Source organism: Jaculus jaculus, chromosome 11 (assembly GCF_020740685.1).
Source record: "Jaculus jaculus isolate mJacJac1 chromosome 11, mJacJac1.mat.Y.cur, whole genome shotgun sequence".
Lineage (NCBI taxonomy): Eukaryota > Metazoa > Chordata > Mammalia > Rodentia > Dipodidae > Jaculus > Jaculus jaculus.
The window spans coordinates 63483690-63497785 of NC_059112.1; the positions used below are offsets into that span (position 1 = coordinate 63483690).

Here is a 14096-nt window from a genome sequence, read left to right on the forward strand (position 1 = left end):
TTATTTCAAAAGAAGAAAACTGAGAAATAGGTATTTTAATGAAAAAAATGTGGTTTGTGAGGATTGTCATAAACTTGGAGAATTCTATCTAATGTGATATTTCTGTCAGTCAGGCATATGATATATTATATGTGCAAAATGTAACTTCTTGTATTTTTATTTTTACTTATTCATGTGCTGGGATAGAGAAGACAAAGAAAGAAGGAGAGAAAAGGTAGAAGAAAGGTGCACCAGGGATCATTGTCACTTCATACAAACTTTAGATAGACATATGTGTCACTTTGTGCATCTAGATTTATGTGGGTATCGGGAGACTGAACCCAGAGCCAGCAGGTTTTACAAGCAGTGACTTTAACCACTGAGCCATCTTCCCAACTTACAATATGTAACTTTCTATACAGATATATAATCCTTTTACTCCTTTCCTGAGTGGTTGTCAGAAATGTATCAAATGTTTCTTGGCTATTGCCTTTTCTTTCATAGTAAATGTAAAGGCAAAAAGATGAACTCAATTACTCCTATAAGATGGTTATGAATACCCAATCAGTCATTGTTAGTATCAGGACTTCTTAGCTGGTAGACTCATTTTTACTTAGCACGACTGTAAAGTAGTCTAGCCTTCCAGTCTATCTTCCCTCAGAAACTGCTTTTCTTTCATCCATTTTCTGCTTCTTGCCCAACGAAAAAATCCTAGAGGGTAGTTAGCTCCTGTACAAGTCAAGTTTCCAGAACATGGCTTCTATGTAGTTTTTTCCAGAAGTATGCAATCTTCAGAGAGCTGCCCTTGCCCCCTGTCTAAATGACTTTGGTTATCTAAATGACTCTTAGTCACATTCTACTATGTATGCATCTTCTTCATGCATTTACCACAATGGGGAAGCATCTTGCATTTGTACTCATTCATTTAGTATTGGTCTCTTCCACACAGCATAAGCTTCATAAAGGTGACTATCTGTCTTGTTCACCATTGAATTCCATATACCACAAACCAAAGTGAACATGAGGTTGTGGGAATAGCTCAGGGGTAGAGAATTTCACAACAAAGTGGACATGAGTCTTTCTCCTCCTAAGCTAATACCCTCTAGGCCCCCTAAGGATGTTTGCTAGCAAATGTATTTTAAGTAGTTTTAATCAAAGCAAGTAAAAGCAAGAGGTCTGACAAACATTTTAAATGATTCTGTGATCTCATATGACATAGAATAGTTAAATTGTAACTTAAAACATTTATTAGGCATATGGAAAGTGTCTAAATAAATTAGAATGATAATGTAAAACTTAGAGGCATGATATGTCTTTGTGTTCAAGACTACAATTGCAAGATTAACATGCTGAGTTCTATCATTTCTTGTTTGTGGTAACATAATCTACATTAATAAAAACTGTAATATACTATTTAAAAGTAATTAATTTCCTGTCTTGTTGAAATGAATGATACTAATTCTGCCAAGTGGTCATCACTGGAGGTTACCACTTTGCTTTTTAACATAAATAACTTAGTTTCAGTACTAGGAACTTTTGTTCTTAAAGAGCTCAAGGGACTCCCCATGTCCTGAGATAACCTTTAAGTTAGAGTCATGTTATGGGGCTCACACCCTTAATTTCCAGTCAAAGTAATTTAACCCCAAGTTGTAATACAAGAATCAGTTATGGGAAATGATGGTACCATTTAGACATAAAGTATTATATTTCTTTTTTTTATTTTTAACTAAATTTCAATTTAATTATTTATTCATATTTTTATTGACAGCTTCTACTTATAGACAATAAACCATGATAATTCCCTCCCCATCCCCACTTACCCCTTCAAAAATCCACACTCCATCATATCCCCTTTCTCTTTCCATTAGTCTCTTTTATTTTCATGTCATCATCTTTTCCTCTTATTATCAGGGTCTTGTGAATGTAATGCTAGGCACTATGAGGTCATGTCTGGACAATTGCATTATAAGCAGTCCTACCCTGCTTATAATTTTAACCAGAAACAAGTTTTTGGAGTTTCAATTCCATCCCTCCAGCTAGGCTAGTCACAGTCCTCGAAAACAACATCCAGGGCCAGGCCAGCAGCTCTCCTTAGCAGCCATCTTGTGATCCCAGCATCTCTACTGTGTCTCTACTGCAACCCACAGTTCATTTTCATGGGTCCATTGGGTCTCCATGGAGGAAATCCAGCAAACCTGCTTTACCACCCATGGCCATTTCCAAAACACAAGACCATGTTGAAAATACAATGACCCTCTCTTTCCTGCATTTCTAGTATTACATGATAGCAGGTGGGCTGACAATTTGTTAATCCAGGGGGGAATAAAGCATAGTTTGAAGAACAGGGCACTCCTTCAGCATTCAGACCCCTTCAACAGACTGCATTCTTTCTATTATCCCAATGCAGAGCAGCTGGCCCAATGTCATTGGTTGTAATCCTCAAACAATTGCAACTAAACAGGCAACAGTTTCAGCACAAAGATTCCATTCCTATGCCATTCTCTCTGCTCACACCAGTCCATTTCTACTCAGTGCAATCCTGCATAAATTCTCAGGACATGTGCATAACAACAAGCCTCTCACACAAACTGATTCTAGCCCAGTCAAGGCAAAGCTCTTTCTCACCTCATAAGCCAAACCTCACAGCTCTTAGTTTTTACTGCATCCAGGCCTTTCAAATCTGATCAGAATAGTCCATCAAGCTGTACTTACAGCACTGCAAGTTGTCTGCTAGGTCAAGGTTTCAAGTCCTTCCACATTCCTCTTGAAAATCAGTTCTAAAGGTCAAAGCCACACAGTCAAGTTTCAAGCAGTAATGATACCACTCCTGGTACTAACTTTATAGTTGCAGTTAGGTTATCACTGCTGGCAGAAATCACCTGACCAAGAGCAGCTTGTGGAGAAAAAAGGTTTATTTTGGCTTATGGGAAGCTCCATGATGGCAGGGGGAAATGACACCATGAGCAGAGGGTGGACATCACCTCTTCACCAACATTGTGTGGACAAAAGCAACAGGAGAGTGTGTCCAAACACTGGCAAGGGGAAACTAGTGAAAATACCCATAAGCCCGCCCACAACAATAAACTGTCTTCAGGAGGCATGAATTCCAAATTACCATCAGCTAGGGACCTAGCATCCAGAATATCTAAGTTTATGGGGCAAAACCTGAATCAAACCACAGTAAAATTGCCATTTTCAAAATGTTAGTTCTTCCATTCCAAAAACATGGGTGTCTTTCCAGTTCCTAATGTCTTCTGCAATATCTTTTTAAAATTTTTTACTTATTTTTTTTTAAATTTTTTTGGTTTATTTATTTATTTGAGAGCGATGGACAGAGAGAGAAAGAGGCAGAGAGAGAGAGAAAGAGAGAAAGAGAATGGGCATGCCAAGGCCTCCAACCACTGCAAACGAACTCCAGATGTGTGCTCCCCCTTGTGCATCTGGCTAACGTGGGTCCTGGGGAATTGAGCCTCGAACCAGGGTCCTTAGGCTTCACAGGCAAGTGCTTAACTGCTAAGCCATCTCTCCAGCCCCTTCTGCAATATCTTGCTTGAGTATTTCAAAGTTTTCATTATAGAGATCCTTTACTTCCTTGGTTAGATTTATTTCAAGGTACTTTATTTATTTATTTTTTTTTTGAGGCCATTGTGAATGTAAGTGATTCCTGGATTTCATCATTGGCATGTTTGTTGTTAGTATAGTATATAGAAAAGTTACTGACTTCTGTGTATTTATTTTGTATCCTGCTACATTGCTAAAAATGTTATCAGCTCTAACAATTTGTTGGTCAAGTCTTTAGGGTCCTTTATGTATAGAATCATATCATCTGCAAATAATGATAATTTATCTCTTCCTTTCCAACTTATATCCCTTTTGTCAGTGTCTTTTGCCTTATTGCTATAGCTAAGACTTCCAGTATTAAATAAGAGTGGGGACAGTGGACACTCTTGTCTTATTCCTGATTTTATTGGAAAGGCTTCAAGTTTTTCCACATTTAGTATTATGCTATCTGTAGGTTTGTCATAAATAGCCTTTATTATGTTGAGATATGTTCTCTCTATTCCCAGTTTCTGTAGGACATTTATCATAAAAGGATGTTGGATTTTGTCAAATGCCTTTTGTGCATCTATTGAGATGATCATGTGATTTTTGTCCTTCAGTATATATATGTACATATTTGTATAGTATATGAACAGTGTATAACATTTATCAATTTGCATAAGTTGAAGCATCTCTGCATCTGCCTACTTGGTCTGGGTGAATGATCTTTTTGATATATTCTTGAATTATGTTTGCCAATAGTTTGTTGAGAATCTTTGCATCTTTGTATATGAGGAAGATTGGTCTTTAATTTACCTTTTTTGTTTTATCTTTGTCTGGTTTTGGTATCAGTGTGATGCTGGCTTCATAGAAGGAGTTTGGTAGGATTCCTTCCTTTTCTATTTTATGGAAAAGTTTGTAAAGCAGTGGTGTTAGTTCTTCCATGAAGGTCTGGTAAAATTCACCAATGAATCCATTTGGGCCTGGACTTTTTAAAGTTATATTTTTAAATTTTTATTGTCAGTGAATATGTTCAAGTTGGTACCATGGTTCGCCTCCTCTCTGTCCTCCCCCTTCACAGGGACCCTCCTTGTTGGGGTGTATGGGTCTTGCATTGTGGGGTAAGCTTTAGTTTTGGATAGGAGGATATGTCTCTATGTATCATGACCCAAAGTGTGGCTCTGATATTCTTTATGCCCCTCTTCCACAAATTTCCCTGAGCCATTTTGGGTTCATATTATGTCTGCTTCAGTGTTGAGATCTTGGGAGCCTCTGTGTCTCTGGATATCTGGTTTGGTAGTGGTTGATTGTTCTCTGTGTCTATCTCCTCCATTGAGCTGGTTCCCTGTTCACCAAAAAACAGCATTCTTACATGTTTCCCCAATTATTCTTAGTTTCAGCTGGGGCCCTTTTGAGGTATGATGGGGTGGTTCTCTCCTTAGGATCTGTGTCTGTCTGAAAAAGAAGCAGATTCTCCAGTGGAGAGTAAAGTTAGCACTAAATAAATGTGATAACCATAATTATTTGGAGATAGTTTATCGGAGAGCAGGCTCGTTTTTGGATATGATTCTGACTTGTTTCACAGCTCCAGCTATGAGTTCCATCCCACTGAGCAGATCAGTTAGCCAAATTGAGAGCAGTTGATTTCCCACCATGGCTATGTGCCACTATTACACTGTGTGAGCATCATGTCAGGTTGTTTGCTGCTAAGTAGGTTAGATGATGCATTGCTTGGACAGATATTGGTCATTTCCCCCCAGTTGTCCATTAAGCACCTTCTGGCAGTAGATGTGCTAAATGTCTGGGGACTAACTCTCTTTAAGTTTCCAGCCATGTCACTCCATGTTGCATGCCAACAGTATATGGTGTCTTTAGCAGTAAGGTCTTACCACTAACCTATGGTGGGTCATCAAGCACTCTGACATAAATCTGTCTTCTTTTGGGAAACCTTGTAGGTCTCTCTGATCAAAAGCTCATTGTGGATGATATCCACCTGCTGGTACTGGGAGTCAGCACTCAAGAAAAAAGGAAGAAAAAAATAAGTGACATAAAAGAGATAGTGACATGAGAGAGAAGAGGGAGAGAGGGAGAGAGAGGGAGAGGGGGAGGGGTGGCGGAGAAACAGAAGCAGGAGGAGATAAGGGTCAGTTTTCATCATGCCCTCTCCAGAGACTTGTGAATCTGGTGATCCCTCTAAGTGCCTGGTGAAGGTGCAACCATTTGGTCTGTCTTTCAGGATGTAGAGTTTTATGGTACCATTGCTTTTTGGGTCCAGTTTTGTGTCCCCTATCTACTCCTTTATCCTTCCCTTCATCCCCACTTTCCCTATTGTCTGGTCCTCGAGATGCTTGCTAGGTCAGCAACTTGGGTAGATTCAGGTTAGGAGCTGTAGATAAGTAAGACTATGTGAAGATTATCTTTCTGTAATTGGAAAGTTCATGGAAAATGATCTGTTCCAGGTTCATCCATTTTTTGTTCAAATTTCATTGTGTTGTTTTTCCTTACTGCTGTGTATAATTCCATCATGTAGATATGCCACATCTTAGTTATCCATTCATCTAGTAATGGACATATGGGTGGACTCCAGCCATTTTATATTATGATGAGCAGCTATAAACATGGTTGAGCAAATCTCTCTGAGCTGAGGCAAGGAGCTTTTAGTGTACATGCTCAGTAAGAGAATAACTGGATCTGCTGGTAACTCTATAGTCAGCTTTTTAAGGAATCTCCATATTGCTTTCCAAAGTGGTTGCAATATATTACATTCCCACCAACAGTAGATAAGCATTCCTATTTTTCCATGTCCTCTCCAGCATTTATTTGCATTAGATTTTTTGATGTTTGTTTTAATTTGCATTTCCATGATGATTAGGGATGATGAGCATTTCCTTGAGTGTGTGTTTTCCATTTGTATTTCTTCCTCTGTTAACTGCCTGTCCAGTTCTTTGACCCACTTTTATGAATGGGTTGTTTGGCTGTTTATGTTTTAGGTTTTTGAGTTCTTTGAAGATTCTAGAAATTATGCCTCTGTCAGTTGAATATTCAGCAAATATTTTATCACATTCTGTGGGTAATATATTGTCTCTCCTTGTGTATGTTTGTCTGTGAAGAAACATTTCAGCTTCACAAGATCACATTGGTTGAGTGATTGTTTAAGATCCTGTGCTATTGGGTTTTGTTCAGAAAATCTTTTCCCATTCCTATGTCATGGAATGTTCCTCCTAACTTTTTTTTTTCCAGTAGGAGCTGAGTTTCTGATGTTATATTGAGGTCTTTGATCAATTTGTACTTGATTGTTGTGCATGGCGAGATGTGTGGATCAAGTATCAATTTTCTGTATATCGTTATTCAGTTTGTCCAGCACCATTTGTTCAAGATTCTGTCTTTTTTCCCCCATATATATTGTTAGGTTCTTTTTCAAATATCAAGTAGCTGTAGTTACTTGACTCAAGTCCAGGTCCTCGATTCTATTCCATTGGTCTATACCATGCCAGTACCATGCTTTTTTTTATTATTATGGTTTTGTAATATAACTTTACACCAGGTATGGTGATGCCTCCAAAGGTGTATCCTTTGATGCAGATATGCATGGATATCTGAGGCCTTTTCTCTCTCTGTGAAGAACGATGTTGGCATTTTGATTAAAATTGCAATAAATCTGTAGATTGCCTTTGGTAGGATTGCTAACTGAACTTCTTCCATTCCAAATTGTATCCATTTTATTTCTTTCTCCTGTCTTATTGCTTGAGCTGTAGTATATTGAAGAGCAGAAGTGAGAGTGGACACCCCTATCTTGTTCTTGATCTCAATGGAAATTTCTCCAGTCTCTCTCCATTAAGTATTATTTGGGCTTTAGGAGCTTTGCATATAGACTTTATTATGTTAAGATATGAACCGGCCATGACAATTGTCTCCAATGCTTTGATCATGAAGTGATTTTGTCAAAGGCCTTTTCTGCATCTATCGAAATGATCATGTGGATTTTGTGTTTAACTTTGTTTATGTGGTGTATTATATTGACATATTTCTGTATGTTGAACCACCCCTGTATTCTTGGGATGAATCCCACATGATCAAGGTGGATAATGCTTTTGACATGTTGTTGGATTCGGTTTGGGAGGATTTTGTTCAGGAACTTTGCGTCTAAGTTCATCAGGGAAATAGGGCTGTAGTTAGTATTCATTTCTTGTGGCATCTCTGCCTGGTTTTGGAATTAGGGTGATACTAGCTTCATAGAAGGAGTTGGGGAGCTTTCTCTGTTCTCCAATTGTGTGGCACAGTTTGAGAAAGATTGCTTTCAGTTCTTCCATGAAGGTTTGATAGAATTCAGCTGAGAAGCCATCTGGTACTGGACTTTTCTTTTGGGGGAGGTTTTTTATTACCTTTCCAATCTCAATGAGTGTGATAGGCTTGTTTATGAGATTAATCTTCTCTGAGTTTAGCTTTGGTAGATGGCATGTGTCTAGGAATTCATCTATTTCCTCCATATTATCCAGTTTTGTGGAGTAGAGGGTTTTGAAATAAGTCCTGATGATTCTCCCAATTTTATTTTGTCTGTTGTGATTGCTCCTTTTTCATTTCTAATTTTGTTAATCTAAAGCATCTCTTTTTTAATTGTTTGTTTGATCAAATTGGCCAGAGGTTTGTCAATCTTGTTTATTTTTCCAAAGAACCAGCTCTTTGTTTCATCAATTTTATTTTTTTAAATATATATATATATATTTTGACAACTTCTATACTTACAGACAACAAAGTATGGTATTTCCCTCCCCACCCCTCCCCACTTTCTCCTTCATAACTCTGCTCTCTCTCATATCCCCTCCCACTCTCCATTAGTCTCTCTCTTTTTTTTTTAAAATTTTTTGTTCATTTTTTATTTGAGAGCGACAGACACAGAGAGAAAGACAGATAGAGGGAGAGAGAGAGAATGGGTGCGCCAGGGCTTCCAGCCACTGCAAACTAACTCCAGACACGTGCGCCCCCTTGTGCATCTGGCTAACTTGGGACCTGGGGAACTGAGCCTCAAACTGGGGTCCATAGGCTTCACAGGCGAGTGCTTAACTGCTAAGCCATCTCTCCAGCCCTAGTCTCTCTTTTAATTTGATGTCATCATCTTTTCTCTCCTATTATGAGGGTCTTGTGTGGGTATTGCTAGGCACTGCAAAGTCTTGGATATCGAGGCCAAGATCTGTCCAGACAGTTGTTTGTAACTAGTGGTACCCTTCAATCCTGTTTATTTTTTCAAAGAACCAGCTCTTTGTTTCACCAATTTGCTTAATTGTCTTTTTAGTTTCCACTTCATTAATTTCTGCTCTGATCTTAATTACATCTTTCCATGTGGAGATTTTTAGGTTGGACTCTTCTTGTTTTTCCAGTGACTTTAGGTGGATGGTTAGGTTATTGATTTGGGATCTCTCTGTCTTTGTTATGAAGGAATTTAATGGTATGAATTTTCACCTCAGGGCTGCCTTCATTATGTCCCATAAGTTTTGGTATGATGTGTTCTTGTCATTCATTTCTAGACATTTCTCATTTTCATTTTTTATTTCATCCACTACACATTTATTGTTTAAAAGTGTGCTGTTTAGTGTCCAGGAGCCAATGAGACTCTTGGTGGTTGTTTTGTTGTTAATTTCTGGCAATATAGCTTTGTGCTCTGATATTATGCAGGAAATTATGTCAGTCTTCCTAAATATGTAGAGACAGGTTTTGTGACCCAGAATATGATCATTTTAAGAGAATGTTCAATGGGCTGCTGAGAAGAATGTGTAGTCCATGGATTTGGGGTGGAATGTTCTGTAGAGGTCTGTTAGGTATAAATGTTCTATGGTTTTGTTGAACTCTCCCAGTTCCCTGTTGTGTTTCTGTTTGGAGGATCTATCTATTGCTGATAATGATGTACTGAAGTTCCCAAGTATGATAGTTTTATTTTCAAGTAGGTTTTGTTTTATGAATTCCAGTGCACCTGTGTTTGGTGCATAAAGATTAATGATTGTGATATCCTCTTGATGGAGTAGTCCCTTGATCAGTAGAAAGTGGCTATCTTTGTCTTTTTTGATTATTTTTGTTTGAAGTCTATTTTGTCCTATATTAGTATGGCTACACCTGCTTTTTTCTTATTCCCATTTACTTGGATTATCATTTTCCACCCTTTCACCATGAGGAAGTGTCTGTCTTTAGTGGTGAGGTGGGTTTCTTGAAGACAATGGAATGAGGGGTATAATTTTCTGATCCACCCTGTTAGCTGTGTATCTTGATGGGTGAACTAAGGCATTGATATTTAGGGTAATGACTGTGAGCTTTTATTTGATCCCTGCCATATTATGTTGGATTATGTGGTTTGGTGTTTTCATGGACTCTGAGGTTTTTTGGGCCTTCTCTGAGTTTGGTTATTGTGATCTGCTTCTTATAGGCATTTGAGGTTGATTAATTGATTCTTCTGTGTGGAAAATTTCCTGAAATACTCTCTGTAGGCTTGGTTTGTGTTCCTGTAGTTGTAAAGCTGAGTTTTGTCATAGAATGTTTTTTCTCTCACCATTTATTATGGAGGGATACTTTTGCTGGGTAGAATAGTTTGGGTTGAAAGCCAAAGGTTCTTAGACTTTGCAGTGTTCCATTCCAGGCTCTTGTAGTTTTCAGGGTTTCCACTGAGAAGGATGAAGTGATTCTGATGGGGTCACCTTTAAACATGATGTATTGTTTTCCCCTAGCTGCTTTTATGACTTTCTCTTTGATGTCAATGTTTGGAATCTTAATGACAATATGTCTTAGAGAGTTTCTTCTTTGATCTAATCTGTTTGGAGTTCTGTTAGCTTCTTGTATCTTGATGGACCTTTCCTTTTTTCTTTTTCTTTTTTTGATAGAGTAGGAAATTTTTATTCCATTATTTTGTTAAATAAATCCTCCATGACTTTGGTCTGAATTTCTTCCCCTTTGGTATTCCCATGATCTGAATGTTAGGATGTTTAAGGGTATCCCACATTTCCCTCATGTTCTGTTCACAGGAAATCTTTGAAGTTAATGAAACTTTTGCATTCTTGAAATGTTTCTTCTGTTGTGTCTCCCAGATCTGAGTTTCTATCTTCCACATGGCTGACTTTATTCTTGAGAGCTTCTGAAGAGTATTGCGCTTGTTCATGTAGATTTTCTTTTTCTCTACTTTTCCATGTATGGTTTATATACTTGTCAATTTTCATTTCTGATTTTCTTAATGCTTCTTGGAATTCCTCCTTGCATTTTTTAATGTCTTTATTTAGTGTGGCCAGCTGGTTTTTTAGGCCCTCTTTTTTTTTTTTCTTCACTTTCTTTCATATCCTTTAACTTTCTTTGGATCACTTCCATTTTCTTATCTGTTAGGTCTAGACAGGTGATGGCAGCATCCACATGATTATCTGTCCTTTGTTGCTTTTCTGGAAGTTCTACCAATAGCTTGGTCAGGATTGCATTGCTCCAGTTTGGGGTTCTGATCCTATTGTCTCTTCTATGTTTTGATTGGGGACTACCATTGTAGGAATGGGAGATCTTATTGGATTTACTTGCATTTGATTTTTCATGGTGTTCCTTTTGCATTGTGGTCTATCCATCACAGTGTGGAAGCAGGGAGAATGGGACTGTGGTTGCAATGGGTGGGGAAGTGGTGCCCCCTTAGCCCATGCAGAGACAGGTGCGGGGGCGGGAGCTGAGTGGATCTGAAGTGTCTGCTGTATCTGGGAAGAGCTATGAGGTCAGAAGTCATGTAGGGGCAAAACCCGTTGGAGGAGAGCAGGTCCAAAGTCACAGCGTGTGGGAAGGGCCAAACAGAGCTGGTTGAAGTGGAGCAGGTGGGTCAGAGCAGAGCTGAGTGGGTCGGAAGTTGTGTGGGGGTGGGTCCGAGTGGGGTGGGTCAAACTGATGGAATGGGCAGGGCCGAGTGGGACAGGACCAAAGTTGTGGGGAAGTGGGTCAGGGCTGAGTGGTCCAGAAGTTGCCAGGGGATCTGGGTAGAGCAAGGAAGTTCTGAAATCATGGGAAAAGGGGCAGGGCCAAGTGTGTCTGAAGTTGTGGGTGTGTGTGTGGGGGGGGGGGGATGAGCAGAGCAGGTCGGAAGTAGCAGGGAGTAGTGGCATGGTCCAGCATGTCTGAAGTTGTGGGGGTGAACCAGGCTGAGCAGGGCAGGTCGAAATGGAGAGAGGGTGAGGCACGGCAGAGTGGACTAGTCTGAATTTGCGGGTGAGCATGTGGAGTGGGAGGGATCAAAGTTGTGGGGCATCTGAAGATGCGAGGTGGAGGTGTGGGGGGAGGACTGAGGATGCATATGTGGAGATGGAGGTGGATTTCTGTGATCATCTGTGTCCAGTGGCACAGGTGGAATTACTGGCCTGGATCTCCTTGCTTGTAGTTAGTGTGAGGGTAGCCTGAGATTGGGACTCTGGCTAGGATGGCTGCTTGGGAGGATTGGGGGATTGGTGGATTACCCCAGAGCCTGGGAATTAGGCGAATTCCTTTTGTGCCCCTCTGCACCCTCCCACTGGCAATCTTTTAGAAATTTATCTCCTCTAAAAGACCCAGTGACGCCTTAATGCCTTGCCTCTCCTTCCCAGGAGTTGCAGCATGATTAGGTGTATTTTTTAAGATTTGCTTTGTGACATGATATATGGTCTATTTTAGAGAATGTTTCATGTTCTGCTGAGAAAAATGTGTATTCTGTAGAATTTGGATGGAATGTTCTGTAGATATCTGTTATATCCAATTATTCCATGACATCATTTAATCCAGATGTCTCTCTGTTAATTTTTGCCAGGATTACTTGTTATTTGATGAGAGTGGGGTATTGAAGTCGCCCACTACAATTGTGTTTGGTGTTATCTTTGACCTGAAGTCTAATAGTGTTTGTTTGATGAAACTGGGAGCTCCCATGTTAGGTGCATATATTCTTAGGATTGTAATGTCCCCCTTCGGAGTGTTCCTTTAATCAATGTAAACTAATGTTTGTTTGAAGTCTGTCATGTCAGATATTAGGATAGCAATACCTGCTTGTCTCCTAGGCCCATTTTCTTGAAATACCATTTTACATCCTTTCAGCCTAATATAGCATCCACCTTTTATTGAGAGATGAGTTTCCTAGAGGCAACAAAGAGCAGTATCCTGCCCTTTAATCCAATCTGCAAGCCTTTGTCTTTTAGTTGGGGCATTGAGGCCATTGATAGTAAGAGTTATTTTTGAAAAGTATGTATTTATTCTCACTATTCTTCTTGTTTTGTAGTGCTTCCCTTCACTCTCTTTTTGTTTCATGTTTCCATTTTTATTTGATGTTTTCAAAGGTAAAAAAGTCAAGATTCTTACATCAGTTAGAATGAGACCATCTCAAATGAGACCATGCAAAGCAATTCAGTGTGCACAACAATCATTTCTCTTCAGCTTTTCTGGTTTATACAACAATGTTTGGTAATAACTGGATGGCATGTGCTTGGTTTTTTACAATGTCTTTACAAAAACCACAGACAGGGTCAATTTACAATAACTTGTTTTCTGGTTTTTTCTTAGGCACATGGAACTCGAAATTTTAGCTGCCCAATTTTATTCACCTACCTCACAAATAACAGTCTCAACACTACAAACTTTGGAGGGTTGAGATAGTAGACATTATGTAGTACATCCAACTACTTAGCCTGAAATGTTGGCTTTCTTTAAGAATAACTGTCCTTAGGGCTGTCCCACTAATTTTGCTATATACTGGGCTCCACAACAGTAAAGAACCCCTGATGTGAAGTTTGAAAGTGACATTCTGCTAGTTGCATAGACTAAGACTGTCTGCTAAATGGCACTGAAGAAAACCTGACCCAAGTGGCACTACTTAGTCCAAATGTTTCTGACCAGAGAAATTATACAACAATATTTATAGGCTAGCTTTTAAGAGATGGTTGACATTAATACTGTACATATTTTACATGACAATTCAGCCTGAGAGTTTATAAAATGAGTTCATGCACTATTATCTCTAAGAATATCATGTACAAGAAACTACATACTTGTGAAAGCGTTTAAGGTAGAAGCAGTCTTATATACAAAACAATCCAGTTTCTATGTTAAGTATGTAATTTAGAGAAATTTCAGGGATTACGGAGAAAAAAATTATCCCACTGGTGACTGGTAAAGTCAATATGTAGGACTTAAAATGTTTCCTTTTCTAAAAAACATCCAGAATACATAACCTCTGTACAAAGAAAAATATAAAAATTCTGGATGGCCATGGTTGATTATACAACATAATTTAACATATACTCATTCCTTTGACAGCATTAGTTTGTGGACTAATATTTTTATTTAGTTCAGCTGCATTTATGGCACAAGATTTCATTTTCAAAATGGCACCAATTTTCCTTAAGTTTAAGGAGTATTTTTAGCATTAATTATACTTTAACAACTTACAGAACAAATGTCTTTACTTACCTTTCTACTTTATGCTTTCCAGGTACAGTGGTATTTACAAAAAGCTAACAATGTCTTCATAAAAAATGATCTTTCACTCTCCTCACCCTGCATTTCAAGGGATTTTCCCCCACCCCTTTCGTTTGTGACCTCATTAAAGAGTGTGAGTT

The 14096-nt window shown here is 38.8% G+C and overlaps 1 protein-coding gene across 1 annotated transcript in view; it reads left to right on the forward strand.

Annotated features, from left to right (window-relative positions):
* The window catches only part of Kcnab1 (potassium voltage-gated channel subfamily A regulatory beta subunit 1), a 516975-nt gene that overhangs the window by 104838 nt on the left and 398041 nt on the right, over positions 1–14096 (forward strand). The window lies entirely within an intron of this gene.